Source organism: Ambystoma mexicanum, chromosome 12 (assembly GCF_040938575.1).
Source record: "Ambystoma mexicanum isolate Mex_15411 chromosome 12, UKY_AmexF1_1, whole genome shotgun sequence".
Lineage (NCBI taxonomy): Eukaryota > Metazoa > Chordata > Amphibia > Caudata > Ambystomatidae > Ambystoma > Ambystoma mexicanum.
In genome coordinates, this window is record NC_090936.1 from 706,772,499 (window position 1) to 706,795,421 (window position 22,923).

A 22,923-nucleotide genomic window follows, 5' to 3' on the forward strand; every position below is an offset into this window, starting at 1 on the left:
CGATACAGAAGAAACAGTACCCCTCACTAACGCTGCAATCGATGATCCTGAAGCGGCAAATAGCGCTGTGAGTGAGTCGGAGAATTTCTCTGAGCCCGTGGGGCTTGGGGAACCGTCCATTTTGTCTTCACACTCTTTGGAAAAGTCATTTCCGGAAACCATTGCTTCAAATTCTGCAACTTCCGTTGCCTCTGATACGTTGCTTCCCTCAGGGAGTGACGTTACCTTATTTCCGGATCAAACAGTACCGGGAACCACCAGATATAATCTTCGACGGAGAAAATGGACCTACAGCACGGTTCAACTGTGCATTCGAAAGAAGGAAAGGATCATCAAGGGCTTGCTTTTGCCCAAATTTGAGAAAGGGGGTTCTGACGGCTAAGGTTGGGGAAGGACTAAGAAGCCGCGCGACCGGGGGTCATCGACAACGATCATTGGGGTTTACATCCGAAGACTACGATGCCTGCCACCGCTATTGTCCGTATTGGACTTGTAAATAAGGGGGTGACCAACTTGGACAATGAACAATGTGCCGTGCCTGGGCCCCGAAAACGTATTGCTGTGTTTTGATGATAATAATTGGGGTTTTTATAGTAACTGCTTTAGGATTCTGGTACGTTGAGGAGATTTATCCTCCAGAGCCTCTTTTGCCAACTGAAATTGCACCTACTGTTTTGACTCCTTTTTTACACCTGCATACTCTGTCACCTAGGGACTCTCGGCATAGACAGAAGTATCACAATAATACTATGATGCTGATTATGAACTCGACACATGCCATTTTTAACAAAACCAATTGTTGGGTCTGTTCACATTTACCGCAACACGGGGATAAGGGGCTAGGTTGGTATATTTATCCTTTACCGTTGACAACTGCTTGCTATGCTTCTCTTAGAGCACTGTTCTTTGGCCGGTGGAATGATAGCATCTCGGGGAATTTTGATGGAACTAATTTGAATGATTTGGAGAAACGTGTTCTGACTCCCCTGGGATGCTCGCTTTTCGCAAATAGGAGCAAACTCAACGTTGCTTCAATTCGGCCTTCTGATAGACTATCCCGTCCTTTCCAATCTTTAGTTTTCTTTAAAATGGCTCCGATAGGCAATAAGGATGTCGTGCCTCCTTCTTACTCTGTTAACCATAGCCACGTTTCAGTTTCTTTCTGCATACAGAAGAATGGTACCCGGTCAATGGGAGATTTTAAGTGCTGTGCCAAAGTTGCAAATTTGACTGGGGAAATCAGACCTTTGTATGTGGGCGAACCTGTCTATTTCGTTTGCGGTAATGAATAATTTCCATGGTTGCCCAGGGATTGGCAGGGTACCTGTTATTTAGGGATCCTGTTACCTGGGGTATTCATAGCAAGCACTTTGGAAGTTTCAAAGGCTCGTCCACGGCGGGACGAGAATGGTGATACCCCCGCACAAGTGATGGGAGAAATAGCAAAATCAGTTGTGCCATTTTGGGGGCAGAGAGCAAATTCCGAAGACATCAGGAGACTAGAGAGAGTACTGGAGAGAACCATCAACCGGACCACAGATATACTCTATAACATGACATTAGAGCAGAAAGCGATAAGATTAGTAGCACTCCAGAACCGGATGGCATTAGATGTCATTCTGGCTGAACGTGGTGGAGTATGTAAATTAGTAGGGTCCGCTTGCTGTGTTTTTCTACCAGACTCCTCCCCAACCATTTTCAAAGCAATTCAGAATCTGCACGTCCTTAGATCAGAAGTGCATGTTCCTGAGGGGAATAGGAATCTTAGTGCTTGGTTTTGGGATTTCCTGCGATCTTGGGGGTTGGAAAGTACTTTCAGTTTTGTTGATCATTTTGGGAGTTCCTCTATTCCTTTGTTGTTGTATCCAATTTCTGCCTAGTATATGTTCGATGCTAGGGGGATGTTGTGCTCAGGCGATAGGTACGATAGGACACAAAGTATATGCCCCGGATAAAACTTCCAAGGAGTATGTGTTAAAAGAGATCTTAGTGAACAACCTGATGGCCATAGATATCTCTGACGGTGATTCAGGGTGTATGGACGATGACGTATGGAGTTACTTGCAAGGAGATCAGAAGTAGTCTTAGCACTTGGCATAGGCCAAAAGGAGGGTTTGTCAAACTGGATATTAAATTGTGCCTCCTATTGTAACGATTGTATGTATATTGGCGTACGCCAAGATGCTTAAAACTGTACGTGAATAACTCTCTACGGCAAGGTCTTTACCTTAGAAATTGGTGTAAGCCGCCATCTTGAATCAAACCACCATTTTAGGTTCTCTTGCTGTGTAAAAGTCACCCTGTACATCAAAATGGTGGACGATGCCATTCCGAACAGAATCTGGTCGACATGACCTCCGTACAGCTAATTAATAACTTGCCTGCAAGCCACTTGTTAGGGTCGTGAACTGAGACCTTGTCCTTCTGTTGACCTGCATGTAAATGGATTACCTGTATCAACGGAACTGATCTATGCACAAACTAATGAATACATTAGAATTGACCTGGCAGGGACCCTAGACCAGTAATACATTCATGGAATGGTTAACCCGCAAAGGGGTTGGACAACAGGCTGGAGAAATGTATAAAAGCCTGAATGTCCCGATGTACAGTCTCTCACTGAATACATCGAACCCTGTTGAAGTTCGTTGTGTTGTACTGAGGGCCGATAGCTATCTGACCTGTCATTGACTTTGTCATTGCTTGACCTTAAAATAAAGTACTTTGTATGTTCCTTTGTAACCGGTGTTTGGTGTGTTTCCTTTGGGTTCCCGGCCTCATATTATTTTTCCTCTTTTCACAGTTGGCGCCCGAATAGGGACCCTCAAGATTGATGCTGGACCATTGAAGGTTGACGCATGCTATCGGACCGGGATCGGACGGTGTGATACTATGGGCCCGACTGAACGAGACGCGACACCTCTACAGCGCTGCACGATCCGATCCTTGGATGATAGCCATGCGGTCTGAGACGGCATCTTGACGAGGGTCCACTTTTGAGGTGGGCAGATTTGCCGAAATCACCAAACCTAAGGTAAAATTTGTTAGGTAAGTTCTTTGATAAACCGTACGGTCCTCCTTAGGTTTGGTCAGGTGAGTCGTGACCCGACTCTTAATTTAACCCTGACAATTTGAATTTGGCGCATTGTATCTGCAGACACAATTATTGACCAGGTAACACCAAGTTTTTGAGAAATGCCTGGAAAATTGTCTAGCTGCTTTAGGGCATTATTCCGCAGCGATTGACAATCTTTGGAATTTAGCCGCCCGGCACCACAGGAGGGGTCGCCAGTGTTTACTATCTATTGTAAACATGGCATTGGAAGTGTAGTATTTAATGATATTTGGCACAGACAAACCAGATATGCCTCCTAACTCCAGTGGCCAATCAATGGTAGTTTTGAGTTCACTCGTAATGAATACTTAAAGTCGGGCTTATTAAAGAAAAAGGCCAGACACGCAGCATTTGATGTTCTGCTGAATTGGAAAAAAGAAGTGTTGCAGCAGCTTAAGAGTAGGGAAAAACATGTGTGCCGTCATAAAACGAACGCTGAAAAGGCGTTGTTATATGATCAGGACAAACAGTCTGAGTCAGTTAAGAATATGGATAGGGCTTTCTCACTCGGTATTCAGAAAATCTATCCTTCTAAAGACCTTCATGTTTCTGACGAGTTTCTCGACAAATTGTTAAATGAGCGAAGGCCTGGTGCCTCTGCACCACCTCCGTATGATCCTCTTCCTGTTGCTTTGCCTCTTCCTGCTGTTATTCCTGCTCTCTCTGCTCAACCTGTTGCTCCTATTATTCCGGCTGTTGTTCCTCCGCCTGCTCTACTACCTCTTCCCATTGCACCAGTAATCTGCCTTCACCTCCACTCCAGAGTGGTTCTGTACCGACTATAGTTGATTGGGGTGCGGGGTCGAAGGTTGTTACTCGTAATACTGTCCCTACAGATAAAAAGCGGGAATTGTTTGCATGGGCTAAGCATTGTATGGAGAGAGATGATCGAGCTAATGTTTTTGCCACACTGTCTAAATGGATAATTTTCCTGAGAAAAATGTTTTTATTGAAGGTTTAGGGATTCATTTATGCGTAATGTGGGGTAAATTAAATAATGTGGATCTCCCACAGGGGCTGAGGGATCTGAATACTTTAGCACTATCAAGAGATACTGTGGATAAAGTACATGAGCATGTCGAGAGGTTGTTTGAGTATAGGAGAGATTTGGAAAAGTTACGGAATGAGGATGACGAAGAGGAGAGTATGTATGTACAGAAACGATTTCTTCCGTGTCGTAAATGGGCATCTGAGGAAGCACAAATTTGTACAAGAGATGCGATTAGATGGATTTCGGATTTATCGATAACTCCGGTTGAGGTATATGACACATATAGTCAATATATGCTAGAAATGCAGAGGAAGGTGATTCAGGTAATGGTAGAGTACCTGCAGGATGAATGTGTGAGGAAGAAGGTAAGTTTTTCCACAGAGTTACTGGGTATTTATAAGAGAGCTTTTTCACTTGACACTTCTTCGACTGCTTTGGCGCTCGACTTAGCTCTGTTGCTTAGTAAGCGTTCGGAGTTGCCTATATCTCAGTTGCCTATGAGAGAGGTACCTCTGACATTTGTCCCAAAAGTTGAGATTGCCACTAATGCTGCAGCAGGTATAGCTGCTGTGGACATTCCTGCACATTATGTATCACAGTTTGTTCACGTCCCGTTTTCATGACAGGAAGTAAACACTATTAGGCAATCTATTCCCGACATTAGGAAAAATCCGACAGGATTCTATAAAGAGATAGAGTCCGTCTTGCAGTCCTCAGTGTTCCCCCCATAGGCGTCATTGACTTGTTTTTTCGGTACTCCTGCCAGTAGATTGGTGGAAGCAGGTTGGAACAATAGCCGATGCACCTGGATTGGGAGATACGTGGGCTAATATAACTAGGCTTGATGGGGAAAGGCCAGCTGGTGAGCGACCGCCTCAGGTGATACTCACTTTGCCTGATAGAATCATTGCGAAATTAAAAACTATAATTCCCGAAAAAAGAATTATTTGGGATAAGCTTACGGCCTGTGTCCAAGGAAAATCTGAGGGTGCCACCGAGTTCTTTAATCAGTTCGAACAAGTATTCTTGGACTTCAGTGGACAGGATTTAGGCACAGAATCTGGGAAAAGGTTATTTGTGGACAGACTTGTGCGTGGATTGCTGCCTGACATCCAGTCACAGATTATGTCTTCCGAAAGCGCTTGGCAGGCGAAATCCCAATCAGAAATACTGCACATGGCTCAGTACTACAAGAACCGTGTCAATAATGAAAAAGATAGAGTAGAAAAGAGAAAAGGAGACTTAATGACTAAATTATTGGTACAACAAATTGTTAGAGGCCCCAGAGGGGGTAGTTCGCAGATTAGCGGTCAGTATGTTCCACAAGGGAATGTAGCCTTGGGTCCTGTGAACATTAACCAGTGTGCCTATTGTCGCCAGGAGGGTCATTTGCGTGCACAATGCCCCGTCCTTCGACAGAGGTCGAATAACACATTTGGGAGTATGGGTAGATGACCCACAGGTCACCCCGGGGTGGGGGGCCCTGGTAGAGGTCTGTTTTCACAGGATCCTCAGCAACCTTTTTCACAGGACAATCAGACTTCGAGTGTGGATACTAGAAACATATTAGATCACCCTTCTGCTGCTTACCTCTCTGAGGATCTTGCTTCTGATGATATTCTGTTTCGTTAGGATTGCCCGAAACAGGGTTTGGAACCTACACCTATTCCCGTTAGTCAGAAAGGTCCCTACGTTGAAATGGTAGTGGGAAATAGGAAACATCAGTTCTTGATAGACACTGGAGCACAGAAGTGCTCCATTGATCATTCTCGGGTTCCAAACATTCCACTGTCAGGGCAAACCAATGTCTCCGTAGGGTTTTCTGGCACACCAGTCATTTGTCCGGTTTCTTCGCCGGTACCTATTTCTTTGGGTCCCTTTATGGACCATTGTCCATTTCTTTTGACTTCGAATTGTGGAGAGAATTTGTTGAGGTTGAATCTGTTGAAGGAATTAAATGCGGTAATTCATTGTTCATCTGATGGAGTGCGTTTGACGATTTCACCATAGCAGTTTTCTGTTTCATAGTTTTTGACTAGACCTTTGCCACCAGAATTCAGTAATGTCCTGGAGTGTTTGTGGGCAGCTGACGACAATGATGTCGGTGTTCTACAGATTGAGCCTGTTAGAATAGTTTTGAAACATGGTATTAAGCTACCACGTATTCTGAAGTATAAAATCTCGTTTGACGGTGAGCGAGCTTTGAAGAGCATTGTTTCCGATTTTGTGCATCGTGGGGTGATTGAGGAGATTACAGGAAGATTGTGCAATAGTCCGATCCTACCCGTGTACAAAAAAGGCGATAATGCTATTCAGTTTTGTTTTATAATTGATTTGCGAGCCATTAATAGAGTTGTCGCTCCACAATTTCAAATTGTGCCTGATGTGACGACGATATTAACTATGATTCCAGCTATGGCTATTTACTTTAGTGTTGTGGACCTGAAGAATGCTTTCTTCAGTATTCCTATTTACAAGGACAGTAGATATTTGTTCGCGTTCACCTTAGGGGGACGCTCATTCACATTTACTTGTGCACCTCAAGGTTACTCCGAGAGTCCTAGCATTTACAGTAGGGCCTTGAAAGAACAGCTTGATACTCTTGAATTACCCCCTACTTGTACGCTGCTTCAGTACGTTGACGACTTGCTTTTAGCAGCAGATTCTGTGAGCTCTTGTAAAGAGGGCACTGTATTGTTGCTCATCCATCCAGCTAAGCATGGTCACAAAGCTTCGCTTAAAAAGTTTCAATATTGTTGCCAGGAGGTCGCTTATCTAGGCTCCCTCCTGTCAAAGGAGGGAAGAAGATTGTCACCTGAAAGAATAAAACACATTTCTGGCATGTCTGTCCCAAATACACAGAAGGATTTCAGAGCCTTAATAGGTATGGCTTCTTACTGTAGGTTATGGATCCCAAACTTTTCACTAGTGATAAAACCGATGTTGGTTTTGACAAGGAAGGGCATTTCTTCGCCATTGCCATGGAAATCGGAACATCAACAATCATTTGAGCTTCTCAAGACTGCATTATGCTCTGCACCGGTTTTGGGTACACCAAATTACAACAAGGCCTTTGTGTTGTTTGTGCATGAATGTGATGGATGTGCTTTGGCTGTATTAACGCAGGAACATGGAGGGAAGAATAGGCTGTGCGGTTACTACTCTTCCGCCCTCGATCCTGTCGCATGCGCTTTGCCAAGATGTTTGTGAGCTGTCGCTGCTGCTGCCGCATCTGTAAAACAGAGTGAGGGAATGGTCCTAGGCCATGATCTAACCCTGATGGTGCCTCACTCTGTAGATGTTCTATTGAACAAAACCCAAACGCAAAACCTCACTTCCGCACGATTGACGAGATATGAATTAATTTTGTTTGCTCCCCATATACAAATTAGGAGGTGTTGTGTTCTTAATCCGGCTGAACTTCTACCTTTTCCGCAAAATACTGTTTGCGGTGATGAGTCACATGACTGCCTGTATACTACTGAACAAGAAACGAAGGGCAGAATTGATCTTAAGGACACTCCTTTGGATAATGCGCAAGGGGAGCTATTTTGTGATGGCTCCTGTTTCAAACTTCCGGATGGTACATCCACAGCTGCTTATGCAGTCACTACATTGAGCACGGTTGTAGAGACCAAGCGAATTACACATAACTCCGCGCAGGCCGCAGAGATTATAGCATTAAACCGAGCTTGTGAGCTTTCCGAAGGGCTAACAGTGAATATATATATATATATATACTGACAGTCAGTATGTTTTTGGGGTGGCTCACAACTCTGGGAGACTTTGGTCAGAAAGAGGGTTTCTAACTTCACATGGGACCAAGATTCAGCATGGCCCCCTGATAGTACAATTGCTCTCAGCGCTCACTCTCCCTAGTCAGTTAGCGATCATGAAATGTGCAGCGCATCGCAAGATCACAGACGATGTAGGAAAAGGGAATGCTTTCGCTGATCAGATAGCCAACAAACTGCCACAGATCTTCGCACAGAAATGTATCCTCTAAGAGAAACTAGGGATGTCTATGTAATGAACAAGGATATTGGGTCTGTGCGGGATCTCCAAGCTGATGCCACAATGGAAGAATCTAAGAAATGGGCTGAAGGCTTGGGGAAATTAGATGATGACGGGTGTTGGGTGGACACAGTTGAAGGGAAATGGTTACTTCCTAATGCCTACATAGTCATGATGGTCACTATGGCACACGGTCCCACACATGTGTGTGCCCAACAGATTATGAAAATGTTAGAGAAAGTCTGGGTAAATTATAAGATTTCGAAAATTGCTCAGCATTATGTCCAAAATTGCATGATTTGCCTACAGCACAATGTGGGGAAAGGGACGGTAACTCCAAGGGGTAGCTTTGGGCCTCCTTCTGTCCCGTTTGAAGTGATTCATTTTAATTTTACTGAGATGGAGCGGTGCAATAGTTTAAAATATGTCCTTGTGGTCATTTGCGCCTTCAGTAAATGGGTTGAGGCTTTCCCTGTCAAAGATGCTACAGCCATGACCACTGCAAAAATTATGATAAAGGAGTACTTCCCGCGGTTTGGGTTGCCAAGAGTCATCTGGTCGGACAATGGTCCACATTTTGTTGCTGCTGTAATTTTACAGATATGTACGGCACTACATATTGATAAGTGATTTCATTCGGCTAGATATCCTCAAAGTGCCGGGTTGGTAGAGAGACATAACAGTATGCTAAAGAACAAACTCCCTAAGACGTGTGCAGGTACCAAACTAAAATGGCCGGACGCCTTACCGATCGTGTTATTAGCCATGCGCACTACCCCTCAAACTAAGACTGGGCTCTCTCCATTTGAGGTGGTGATGGGGAGACCTGCCAATATTTGGGGTCTTCCGAAACCCAAAGCACTGAGAAATGTTGAGAATGTATTGCTTTCAGACTACTGTAACCAGTTGACTAAAAATCTGTATTTAATTTATCATCAGGTACGATCAGCTTTACCTGTACGTTATGAGGGCCCAGGACACAACATCCGGCTTGGAAACTGGGTCCTGGTGAGAGCATACGTGCGGTCTTCTTGCCTCGCACCTCGCTGGCGGGGACCATTCCAGGTCTTGTTGGTCACCCAAACGGCAGTGCGGGTGGCTGGAAAGAAGAACGGCTACGTGCGACGCATGTCAAGAAACTTCCTCACTCGCCGCCGCACGATACAGAAGAAACAGCACCCCTCACTAACGCTGCAATCGATGATCCTGAAGCGGCAAATAGCGCTGTGAGTGAGTCGGAGAATTTCTCTGAGCCCGTGGGGCTTGGGGAACCATCCATTTTGTCTTCACACTCTTTGGAAAAGTCATTTCCGGAAACCATTGCTTCAAATTCTGCAACTTCCGTTGCCTCTGATACGTTGCTTCCCTCAGGGAGTGACGTTACCTTATTTCCGGATCAAACAGTACCGGGAACCACCAGATATAATCTTCGACGGAGAAAATAGACCTACAGCACGGTTCAACTGTGCATTCGAAAGAAGGAAAGGATCATCAAGGGCTTGCTTTTGCCCAAATTTGAGAAAGTGGGTTCTGACGGCTAAGGTTGGGGAAGGACTAAAAAGCCGCGCGACCGGGGGTCATCGACAACGATCATTGGGGTTTACATCCGAAGACTACGATGCCTGCCACCGCTATTGTCCGTATTGGACTTGTAAATAAGGGGGTGACCAACTTGGACAATGAACAATGTGCCGTGCCTGGGCCCCGAAAACGTATTGCTGTGTTTTGATGATAATAATTGGGGTTTTTATAGTAACTGCTTTAGGATTCTGGTACGTTGAGGAGATTTATCCTCCAGAGCCTCTTTTGCCAACTGAAATTGCACCTACTGTTTTGACTCCTTTTTTACACCTGCATACTCTGTCACCTAGGGACTCTCGGCATAGACAGAAGTATCACAATAATACTATGATGCTGATTATGAACTCGACACATGCCATTTTTAACAAAACCAATTGTTGGGTCTGTTCACATTTACCGCAACACGGGGATAAGGGGCTAGGTTGGTATATTCATCCTTTACCGTTGACAACTGCTTGCTATGCTTCTCTTAGAGCACTGTTCTTTGGCCGGTGGAATGATAGCATCTCGGGGAATTTTGATGGAACTAATTTGAATGATTTTGAGAAACGTGTTCTGACTCCCCTGGGATGCTCGCTTTTCGCAAATAGGAGCAAACTCATCGTTGCTTCAATTCGGCCTTCTGATAGACTATCCCGCCCTTTCCAATCTTTAGTTTTCTTTAAAATGGCTCCGATAGGCAATAAGGATGTCGTGCCTGCTTCTTACTCTGTTAACCATAGCCACGTTTCAGTTTCTTTCTGCATACAGAAGAATGGTACCCGGTCAATGGGAGATTTTAAGTGCTGTGCCAAAGTTGCAAATTTGACTGGGGAAATCAGACCTTTGTATGTGGGTGAACCTGTCTATTTCGTTTGCGGTAATGAATAATTTCCATGGTTGCCCAGGGATTGGCAGGGAACCTGTTATTTAGGGATCCTGTTACCTGGGGTATTCATAGCAAGCACTTTGGAAGTTTCAAAGGCTCGTCCACGGCGGGACGAGAATGGTGATACCCCCGCACAAGTGATGGGAGAAATAGCAAAATCAGTTGTGCCATTTTGGGGGCAGAGAGCAAATTCCGAAGACATCAGGAGACTAGAGAGAGTACTGGAGAGAACCATCAACCGGACCACAGATATACTCTATAACATGACATTAGAGCAGAAAGCGATAAGATTAGTAGCACTCCAGAACCGGATGGCATTAGATGTCATTCTGGCTGAACGTGGTGGAGTATGTAAATTAGTGGGGTCCGCTTGGTGTGTTTTTCTACCAGACTCCTCCCCAACCATTTTCAAAGCAATTCAGAATCTGCACGTCCTTAGATCAGAAGTGCATGTTCCTGAGGGGAATAGGAATCTTAGTGCTTGGTTTTGGGATTTCCTGCAATCTTGGGGTTGGAAAGTACTTTCAGTTTTGTTGATCATTTTGGGAGTTCCTCTATTCCTTTGTTGTTGTATCCAATTTCTGCCTAGTATATGTTCGATGCTAGGGGGATGTTGTGCTCAGGCGATAGGTACGATAGGACACAAAGTATATGCCCCGGATAAAACTTCCAAGGAGTATGTGTTAAAAGAGATCTTAGTGAACAACCTGATGGCCATAGATATCTCTGACGGTGATTCAGGGTGTATGGACGATGACGTATGGAGTTACTTGCAAGGAGATCAGAAGTAGTCTTAGCACTTGGCATAGGCCAAAAGGAGGGTTTGTCAAACTGGATATTAAATTGTGCCTCCTATTGTAACGATTGTATGTATATTGGCGTACGCCAAGATGCTTAAAACTGTACGTGAATAACTCTCTACGGCAAGGTCTTTACCTTAGAAATTGGTGTAAGCCGCCATCTTGAATCAAACCACCATTTTAGGTTCTCTTGCTGTGTAAAAGTCACCCTGTACATCAAAATGGTGGACGATGCCATTCCGAACAGAATCTGGTCGACATGACCTCCGTACAGCTAATTAATAACTTGCCTGCAAGCCACTTGTTAGGGTCGTGAACTGAGACCTTGTCCTTCTGTTGACCTGCATGTAAATGGATTACCTGTATCAACGGAACTGATCTATGCACATACTAATGAATACATTAGAATTGACCTGGCAGGGACCCTAGACCAGTAATACATTCATGGAATGGTTAACCCGCAAAGGGGTTGGACAACAGGCTGGAGAAATGTATAAAAGCCTGAATGTCCCGATGTACAGTCTCTCACTGAATACATCGAACCCTGTTGAAGTTCGTTGTGTTGTACTGAGGGCCGATAGCTATCTGACCTGTCATTGACTTTGTCATTGCTTGACCTTAAAATAAAGTACTTTGTATGTTCCTTTGTAACCGGTGTTTGGTGTGTTTCCTTTGGGTTCCCGGCCTCATATTATTTTTCCTCTTTTCACAGTTGGCGCCCGAATAGGGACCCTCAAGATTGATGCTGGACCATTGAAGGTTGACGCATGCTATCGGACCGGGATCGGACGGTGTGATACTACGGGCCCGACTGAACGAGACGCGACACCTCTACAGCGCTGCACGATCCGATCCTTGGATGATAGCCATGCGGTCTGAGACGGCATCTTGACGAGGGTCCACTTTTGAGGTGGGCAGATTTGCCGAAATCACCAAACCTAAGGTAAAATTTGTTAGGTAAGTTCTTTGATAAACCGTACGGTCCTCCTTAGGTTTGGTCAGGTGAGTCGTGACCCGACTCTTAATTTAACCCTGACAATTTGAATTTGGCGCATTGTATCTGCAGACACAATTATTGACCAGGTAACACCAAGTTTTTGAGAAATGCCTGGAAAATTGTCTAGCTGCTTTAGGGCATTATTCCGCAGCGATTGACAATCTTTGGAATTTAGCCGCCCGGCACCACAGGAGGGGTCGCCAGCGTTTACTATCTATTGTAAACATGGCATTGGAAGTGTAGTATTTAATGATATTTGGCACAGACAAACCAGATATGCCTCCTAACTCCAGTGGCCAATCAATGGTAGTTTTGAGTTCACTCGTAATGAATACTTAGAGTCGGTCTTATTAAAGAAAAAGGCCAGACCCGCAGCATTTGATGTTCTGCAGAATTGGAAAAAAGAAGTGTTGCAGCAGCTTAAGAGTAGGGAAAAACATGTGTGCCGTCATAAAACGAACGCTGAAAAGGCGTTGTTATATGATCAGGACAAACAGTCTGAGTCAGTTAAGAATATGGATAGGGCTTTCTCACTCGGTATTCAAAAAATCTATCCTTCTAAAGACCTTCATGTTTCTGACGAGTTTCTCGACAAATTGTTAAATGAGCGAAGGCCTGGTGCATCTGCACCACCTCCGTATGATCCTCTTCCTGTTGCTTTGCCTCTTCCTGCTGTTATTCCTGCTCTCTCTGCTCAACCTGTTGCTCCTATTATTCCGGCTGTTGTTCCTCCGCCTGCTCTACTACCTCTTCCCATTGCACCAGTAATCTGCCTGCACCTCCACTCCCGAGTGGTTCTGTACCGACTATAGTTGATCGGGGTGCGGGGTCGAAGGTTGTTACTCGTAATACTGTCCCTACAGATAAAAAGCGGGAATTGTTTCCATGGGCTAAGTATTGTATGGAGAGAGATGATCGAGCTAATGTTTTTGCCACACTGTCTAAATGGATAATTCTCCTGAGAAAAATGTTTTTATTGAAGGTTTAGGGATTCATTTATGCGTAATGTGGGGTAAATTAAATAATGTGGATCTCCCACAGGGGCTGAGGGATCTGAATACTTTAGCACTATCAAGAGATACTGTGGATAAAGTACATGAGCATGTCGAGAGGTTGTTTGAGTATAGGAGAGATTTGGAAAAGTTACGGAATGAGGATGACGAAGAGGAGAGTATGTATGTACAGAAACGATTTCTTCCGTGCCGTAAATGGGCATCTGAGGAAGCACAAATGTGTACAAGAGATGCGATTAGATGGATTTCGGATTTATCGATAACTCCGGTTGAGGTATATGACACATATAGTCAATATACGCTAGAAATGCAGAGGAAGGTGATTCAGGTAATGGTTGAGTACCTGCAGGATGAATGTGTGAGGAAGAAGGTAAGTTTTCCCACAGAGTTACTGGGTATTTATAAGAGAGCTTTTTCACTTGACACTTCTTCGACTGCTTTGGCGCTCGACTTAGCTTTGTTGCTTAGTAAGCGTTCGGAGTTGCCTATATCTCAGTTGCCTATGAGAGAGGTACCTCTGACATTTGTCCCAAAAGTTGAGATTGCCACTAATGCTGCAGCAGGTATAGCTGCTGTGGACATTCCTGCACATTATGTATCACAGTTTGTTCACGTCCCGTTTTCATGACAGGAAGTAAACACTATTAGGCAATCTATTCCCGACATTAGGAAAAATCCGACAGGATTCTATAAAGAGATAGAGTCCGTCTTGCAGTCCTCAGTGTTCCCCCCATAGGCGTCATTGACTTGTTTTTTCGGTACTCCTGCCAGTAGATTGGTGGAAGCAGGTTGGAACAATAGCCGATGCACCTGGATTGGGAGATACGTGGGCTAATATAACTAGGCTTGATGGGGAAAGGCCAGCTGGTGAGCGACCGCCTCAGGTGATACTCACTTTGCCTGATAGAATCATTGCGAAATTAAAAACTATAATTCCCGAAAAAAGAATTATTTGGGACAAGCTTACGGCCTGTGTCCAAGGAAAATCTGAGGGTGCCACCGAGTTCTTTAATCAGTTCGAACAAGTATTCTTGGACTTCAGTGGACAGGATTTAGGCACAGAATCTGGGAAAAGGTTATTTGTGGACAGACTTGTGCGTGGATTGCTGCCTGACATCCAGTCACAGATTATGTCTTCCGAAAGCGCTTGGCAGGCGAAATCCCAATCAGAAATACTGCACATGGCTCAGTACTACAAGAACCGTGTCAATAATGAAAAAGATAGAGTAGAAAAGAGAAAAGGAGACTTAATGACTAAATTATTGGTACAACAAATTGTTAGAGGCTCCAGAGGGGGTAGTTCGCAGATTAGCGGTCAGTATGTTCCACAAGGGAATGTAGCCTTGGGTCCTGTGAACATTAACCAGTGTGCCTATTGTCGCCAGGAGGGTCATTGGCGTGCACAATGCCCCGTCCTTCGACAGAGGTCGAATAACACATTTGGGAGTATGGGTAGATGACCCACAGGTCACCCCGGGGTGGGGGGCCCTGGTAGAGGTCAGTTTTCACAGGATCCTCAGCAACCTTTTTCACAGGACAATCAGACTTCGAGTGTGGATACTAGAAACATATTAGATCACCCTTCTGCTGCTTACCTCTCTGAGGATCTTGCTTCTGATGATATTCTGTTTCGTTAGGATTGCCCGAAACAGGGTTTGGAACCTACACCTATTCCCATTAGTCAGAAAGGTCCCTACGTTGAAATGGTAGTGGGAAATAGGAAACATCCGTTCTTGATAGACACTGGAGCACAGAAGTGCTCCATTGATCATTCTCGGGTTCCAAACATTCCACTGTCAGGGCAAACCAATGTCTCCGTAGGGTTTTCTGGCACACCAGTCATTTGTCCGGTTTCTTCGCCGGTACCTATTTCTTTGGGTCCCTTTATGGACCATTGTCCATTTCTTTTGACTTCGAATTGTGGAGAGAATTTGTTGAGGTTGAATCTGTTGAAGGAATTAAATGCGGTAATTCATTGTTCATCTGATGGAGTGCGTTTGACGATTTCACCATAGCAGTTTTCTGTTTCATAGTTTTTGACTAGACCTTTGCCACCAGAATTCAGTAATGTCCCGGAGTGTTTGTGGGCAGCTGACGACAATGATGTCGGTGTTCTACAGATTGAGCCTGTTAGAATAGTTTTGAAACATGGTATTAAGCTACCACGTATTCTGAAGTATAAGATCTCGTTTGACGGTGAGCGAGCTTTGAAGAGCATTGTTTCCGATTTTGTGCATCGTGGGGTGATTGAGGAGATTACAGGAAGATTGTGCAATAGTCCGATCCTACCCGTGTACAAAAAAGGCGATAATGCTATTCAGTTTCGTTTTATAATTGATTTGCGAGCCATTAATAGAGTTGTCGCTCCACAATTTCAAATTGTGCCTGATGTGACGACGATATTAACTATGATTCCAGCTATGGCTACTTACTTTAGTGTTGTGGACCTGAAGAATGCTTTCTTCAGTATTCCTATTTACAAGGACAGTAGATATTTGCTCGCGTTCACCTTAGGGGGACGCTCGTTCACATTTACTTGTGCACCTCAAGGTTACTCCGAGAGTCCTAGCATTTACAGTAGGGCCTTGAAAGAACAGCTTGATACTCTTGAATTACCCCCTACTTGTACGCTGCTTCAGTACGTTGACGACTTGCTTTTAGCAGCAGATTCTGTGAGCTCTTGTAAAGAGGGCACTGTATTGTTGCTCATCCATCCAGCTAAGCATGGTCACAAAGCTTCGCTTAAAAAGTTTCAATATTGTTGCCAGGAGGTCGCTTATCTAGGCTCCCTCCTGTCAAAGGAGGGAAGAAGATTGTCACCTGAAAGAATAAAACACATTTCTGGCATGTCTGTCCCAAATACACAGAAGGATTTCAGAGCCTTAATAGGTATGGCTTCTTACTGTAGGTTATGGATCCCAAACTTTTCACTAGTGATAAAACCGATGTTGGTTTTGACAAGGAAGGGCATTTCTTCGCCATTGCTATGGAAATCGGAACATCAACAATCATTTGAGCTTCTCAAGACTGCATTATGCTCTGCACCGGTTTTGGGTACACCAAATTACAACAAGGCCTTTGTGTTGTTTGTGCATGAATGTGATGGATGTGCTTTGGCTGTATTAACGCAGGAAGATGGAGGGAAGAATAGGCTGTGCGGTTACTACTCTTCCGCCCTCGATCCTGTCGCATGCGCTTTGCCAAGATGTTTGTGAGCTGTCGCTGCTGCTGCCGCATCTGTAAAACAGAGTGAGGGAATGGTCCTAGGCCATGATCTAACCCTGATGGTGCCTCACTCTGTAGATGTTCTATTGAACAAAACCCAAACGCAACACCTCACTTCCGCACGATTGACGAGATATGAATTAATTTTGTTTGCTCCCCATATACAAATTAGGAGGTGTTGTGTTCTTAATCCGGCTGAACTTCTACCTTTTCCGCAAAATACTGTTTGCGGTGATGATGAGTCACATGACTGCCTGTATACTACTGAACAAGAAACGAAGGGCAGAATTGATCTTAAGGACACTCCTTTGGATAATGCGCAAGGGGAGCTATTTTGTGATGGCTCCTGTTTCAAACTTCCGGATGGTACATCCACAGCTGCTTATGCAGTCACTACATTGAGCACGGTTGTAGAGACCAAGCGAATTACACATAACTCCGCGCAGGCCGCAGAGATTATAGCATTAAACCGAGCTTGTGAGCTTTCCGAAGGGCTAACAGTGAATATATATATATATATACTGACAGTCAGTATGTTTTTGGGGTGGCTCACAACTCTGGGAGACTTTGGTCAGAAAGAGGGTTTCTAACTTCACATGGGACCAAGATTCAGCATGGCCCCCTGATAGTACAATTGCTCTCAGCACTCACTCTCCCTAGTCAGTTAGCGATCATGAAATGTGCAGCGCATCGCAAGATCACAGACGATGTAGGAAAAGGGAATGCTTTCGCTGATCAGATAGCCAACAAACTGCCACAGATCTTCGCACAGAAATGTATCCTCTAAGAGAAACTAGGGATGTCTATGTAATGAACAAGGATATTGGGTCTGTGCGGGATATCCAAGCTGATGCCACAATGGAAGAATCTAAGAAATGGGCTGAAGGCTTGGGGAAATTAGATGATGACGGGTGTTGGGTGGACACAGTTGAAGGGAAATGGTTACTTCCTAATGCCTACATAGTCATGATGGTCACTATGGCACACGGTCCCACACATGTGTGTGCCCAACAGATTATGAAAATGTTAGAGAAAGTCTGGGTAAATTATAAGATTTCGAAAATTGCTCAGCATTATGTCCAAAATTGCATGATTTGCCTACAGCACAATGTGGGGAAAGGGACGGTAACTCCAAGGGGTAGCTTTGGGCCTCCTTCTGTCCCGTTTGAAGTGATTCATTTTAATTTTACTGAGATGGAGCAGTGCAATAGTTTAAAATATGTCCTTGTGGTCATTTGTGCCTTCAGTAAATGGGTTGAGGCTTTCCCTGTCAAAGATGCTACAGCCATGACCACTGCAAAAATTATGATAAAGGAGTACTTCCCGCGGTTTGGGTTGCCAAGAGTCATCTGGTCGGACAATGGTCCACATTTTGTTGCTGCTGTAATTTTACAGATATGTACGGCACTACATATTGATAAGTGATTTCATTCGGCTAGATATCCTCAAAGTGCCGGGTTGGTAGAGAGACATAACAGTATGCTAAAGAACAAACTCCCTAAGACGTGTGCAGGTACCAAACTAAAATGGCCGGACGCCTTACCGATCGTGTTATTAGCCATGCGCACTACCCCTCAAACTAAGACTGGGCTCTCTCCATTTGAGGTGGTGATGGGGAGACCTGCCAATATTTGGGGTCTTCCGAAACCCAAAGCCGCAAGGAGAAGGCCAGAGGACAAGGCCTGCACTCCTCTTTGCAGCTCCGCTGCGAGTGCCTCCATCAGCTGTGCTCGATCAGCTGGCAGCAGAATTCCATCTGCTTTTCAGAGCGCCAGCTGATCTCGCGCACATCGCGAAGGCCCCCGCCTTGGAAGGCATGGGCACCGACAAAGGATCTTTTGAATTTGGCGCTGCTTCCCGCCCGCAGCCTCATACGGCTTCCCGCCCTGCCGGCTCCACCCCCCCACCATAAAGAGAGACGGGGCTCACCGCCAGGCGAAGCCGCAAGGAGAAGGCCAGAGGACAAGGCCTGCACTCCTCTTTGCAGCTCCGCTGCGAGTGCCTCCATCAGCTGTGCTCGATCAGCTGGCAGCAGAATTCCATCTGCTTTTCGGAGCGCCAGCTGATCTCGCGCACATCGCGAAGGCCCCCGCCTTGGAACGCATGGGCACCGACAAAGGATCTTTTGAATTTGGCGCCGCTTCCCGCCCGCAGCCTCATACGGCTTCCCGCCCTGCCGGCTCCACCCCCCCCACCATAAAGAGAGACGGGGCTCACCGCCAGGCGAAGCCGCAAGGAGAAGGCCAGAGGACAAGGCCTGCACTCCTCTTTGCAGCTCCGCTGCGAGTGCCTCCATCAGCTGTGCTCGATCAGCTGGCAGCAGAATTCCATCTGCTTTTCGGAGCGCCAGCTGATCTCGCGCACATCGCGAAGGCCCCCGCCTTGGAAGGCATGGGCACCGACAAAGGATCTTTTGAATTTGGCGCCGCTTCCCGCCCGCAGCCTCATACGGCTTCCCGCCCTGCCGGCTCCACCCCCCCCACCATAAAGAGAGACGGGGCTCACCGCCAGGCGAAGCCGCAAGGAGAAGGCCAGAGGACAAGGCCTGCACTCCTCTTTGCAGCTCTTCGCTGCTCGAAGTCTGCAGTTTACCACAGACTCTTGCTGGAATCACAAGGTAAGGAGTCCCGCACTCCGGAACTACCCCACACACTCGCAAAAAGGCGAGACCGTCTACGCACACGTACTCTACCTAGCGTATTGGTCACTCTGCCCATCCCCACAAGTGCACGCAATGCACGCCTACAGTCGAGAACCATAGCTACAACTAACCGAAAGGCCACCTCCCCAGTACTGCATCTATACCACAAACTGGATACAATGTCTAAGACTCTTGTTAATGTGTCACTCACACGTATGAATGAAATTACCGCTATTTGCAATTCTTCTACCACTGCCTTGCTACCTAATGATGCAAATGCCACTTTATCTGTGTCTATGACCCCAGAAAACATGCCCCCCACTGTTTTGAATGAAATTACCGCTATTTGCAATTCTTCTACCACTGCCTTGCTAGCTAATGATGCAAATGCCACTTTATCTGTGTCTATGACCCCAGAAAACATGCCCCCCACTGGTTTGAATGAAATTACAGCTATCTGCAATTCTTCTACCACTGCCTTGCTACCTAATGATGCAAATGCCACTTTATCTGTGTCTATGACCCCAGAAAACATGCCCCCCACTGGTTTGAATGAAATTACCGCTATTTGCAATTCTTCTACCACTGCCTTGCTACCTAATGATGCAAATGCCACTTTATCTGTGTCTATGACCCCAGAAAACATGCCCCCCACTGGTTTGAATGAAATTACCGCTATTTGCAATTCTTCTACCACTGCCTTGCTACCTAATGATGCAAATGCCACTTTATCTGTGTCTATGACCCCAGAAAACATGCCCCCCACTGGTTTGAATGAAATTACCGCTATTTGCAATTATTCTACCACTGCCTTGCTACCTAATGATGCAAATGCCACTTTATCTGTGTCTATGACCCCAGGAAACATGCCTCCCACCGGTTCGGATAGGCCACCCCCGACCATCAATGTCACCCCTGAACCGCACCTCAAATGTGCCCTCATCAACGCCCGCTCCATCAATGCGCATGCACTAGACATCCACGACCTTAATACCACCCTAGATCTAGATCTTCTAATGGTCACCGAAACTTGGCTACATGAAGCCTCAGGCCCCGCCCTATCCCTCGCTCTCCCACCTGGCTATGCCATCACGAGACAAGATCGCATGACCACCGGAGGCGGTGTCGCACTCATAGCCAAAGATTTAATCACCATCAGAAGGGCTGACAAAACTATCAACAATAACAGCGACTACCTTCAATTGAAACTCACCATCTCGCACCAATGCACCATCACCCTACACCTCATCTATCGACCACCAGGCCCCCTAGGAGACTTCCAGCCCTCCATCACCCACCTCCTGGCGGACAACCTCAAAAAGTCATCCAAAGCCATTCTCCTTGGAGACATCAACCTTGGCCTGAATGACGCCAAAGACCCTACAGCCAAAGCACTTGACACAGCTCTAGCCACCCTAGGATTCGTCAACACCATCAACAACCCCACACACGCCCTAGGCAGATCACTAGACTGGATCGCCCACCACAATTGCCCCATCACAGTCACGGGCAACACCCCCACCCCATGGTCCGACCACCACACCATCACCTTTAACATCCCCACCACTACAACCACATCCCACCCTCCTCCTCCCTTGCCTCCTGCCCTTACAAGGAGTGCCCGTCAACTGACCAAAGAAAGACTCCTACCCTTCTTACAGGGACCTGCCTTCACAGCCCCATTCTCCAACGACCCGGAAACTCTGGCAAAAAATTATGATACGGCCATCACAGCAGCAATCAATACCATCGCCCCACTTAAACTTCGGAAAACCAAACCCACTAGACACGCTAATGCGTGGTTCACCCAAGACCTTCTAAAACTACGCTCCGACAAACGGGCAGCATTAGCTCTTTGGCAAACATCACGGGATGAGAAAGACAAACTCAACTTCAAATCCCTTGCAATTAATTACAAGAAAGCCATCATTAAAGCCAAAGCTAAATCCTTCGAAGAGAGAATTGCTGAGGCCAAGTCGAACACCAAGGAAATGTTCGCCATTTTCAGGGAACTTGAGAACCCCACACCCACCCCCCAAAACTTCACTAAGGACAAAGAATGGTGTGACAACATCCAAACAGCCATGCGCAATAAGATCAGCTCTCTCCAAGCCAAAATCTTGAACACCAAACTAACACTCTCCACCCACACTACACCCTCCCCACCACCACTGCCCCCATCACCCACTGAGGCCCCACCCACCTTCTTGTTTAAAACCGTCCAAGAAAACGACATGATCAACATTATGAAAAACATAAAACCCTCCAATTGCAAAGGCGACCCCTGTCCTGCCTCCATCATCAAAGACTGCGCAGACACCTTGGCCCCTTTTCTAACAGCCTTTGTCAACGCCTCCTTCACCACTGGGAGAGTCCCCGCCTGCCTAAAGGAAGCATGGGTCCGACCCCTCATAAAGAAACCCACACTTGACCCCACCTCCCCTAATAACTACCGCCCCATCACCACTGTCCCTTTCCTCCTCAAGATTCTAGACAAAGCAGCCTACCTGCAGGTCCAGCACTTCCTCGAAGAACAGAACCTCCTTGGACTGAGACAATCCGGCTTTCGCCCTAGGCATGGGACAGAGACCGCCCTACTCGACCTAAAAAACCAAATGGACGACGCAAGGGACCAAAGCAAACCTGTCTTGCTCCTTCTCCTGGATCTCTCGGCAGCTTTTGATCTTGTAGACCACGACATCCTCTGCCACCACCTCTCCTCCACAGCCAACTTCTCTCAAGAAGCCATTACATGGATCACCTCCTTCCTCCAAGGCAGGACCATGCAGGTCTTCTCTGACCTAGCCACTGCATCACCCTCTATCATGCTATGTGGGGTGCCCCAAGGCTCCTGCCTCTCCCCCACCCTCTACAACATCTTCACCCGCCCCCTCTTCCTCATCCTTGACGCCATGGGCATCTCTTACACCAACTACGCCGACGACACACAGATCCTTCTCACTCTGACAGGCGACTATGACACGGACTCTGCTACCCTCAACAACATCTACAACACAATTCAAATGTGGATGGCTATCAACGGCCTCTGCCTTAACTCCGACAAAACTGAGCTCCTACTCGTAGGCTCCCCTGACACCATCAAGAAACTTGACGCTCAGTTCAGCCGTGTCACCATTGACTCAATCACGATCCCAGTACTTGACACGGTAAAAACACTAGGCGTCTACTTAGACTCCAATCTATCCATGACCAGACAAGTAAACGCCATTGCCTCCTCGGCCGCTTACCATGCAAAACTCCTTAACGCAATCAGACCTTATCTGTCAAAAGACACCTGCACTAACATAGCCAGGGCCATAACCGGCTCGCGACTTGATTACTGCAATATTCTTTTCCTTGGGACCTCCAACAAAAATCTTGAGAAGCTCCAAGTAATACAGAACAGTGCCCTACGCGCTGCACAAGGCATTGCCAAGAGAGAGCACATCACCGCTGCCAGAAAAGCTTCCCACTGGCTCCCCATAAAGGAGAGGATCCTATTCAAGGCTCTAAGCATCACCCACAAATGTGTCCATCTTGCCGCCCCAATGTACCTTTCCCAGAGGATCCACCTGGTCTCCTCCACAAGACCCACTAGATCACCCTATGCCAGCATGCTCTCAGTACCCAGGGTAAAAAGGACCAGAGCAGGGGGCTCCAGTTTCCCGTACCTCGCTG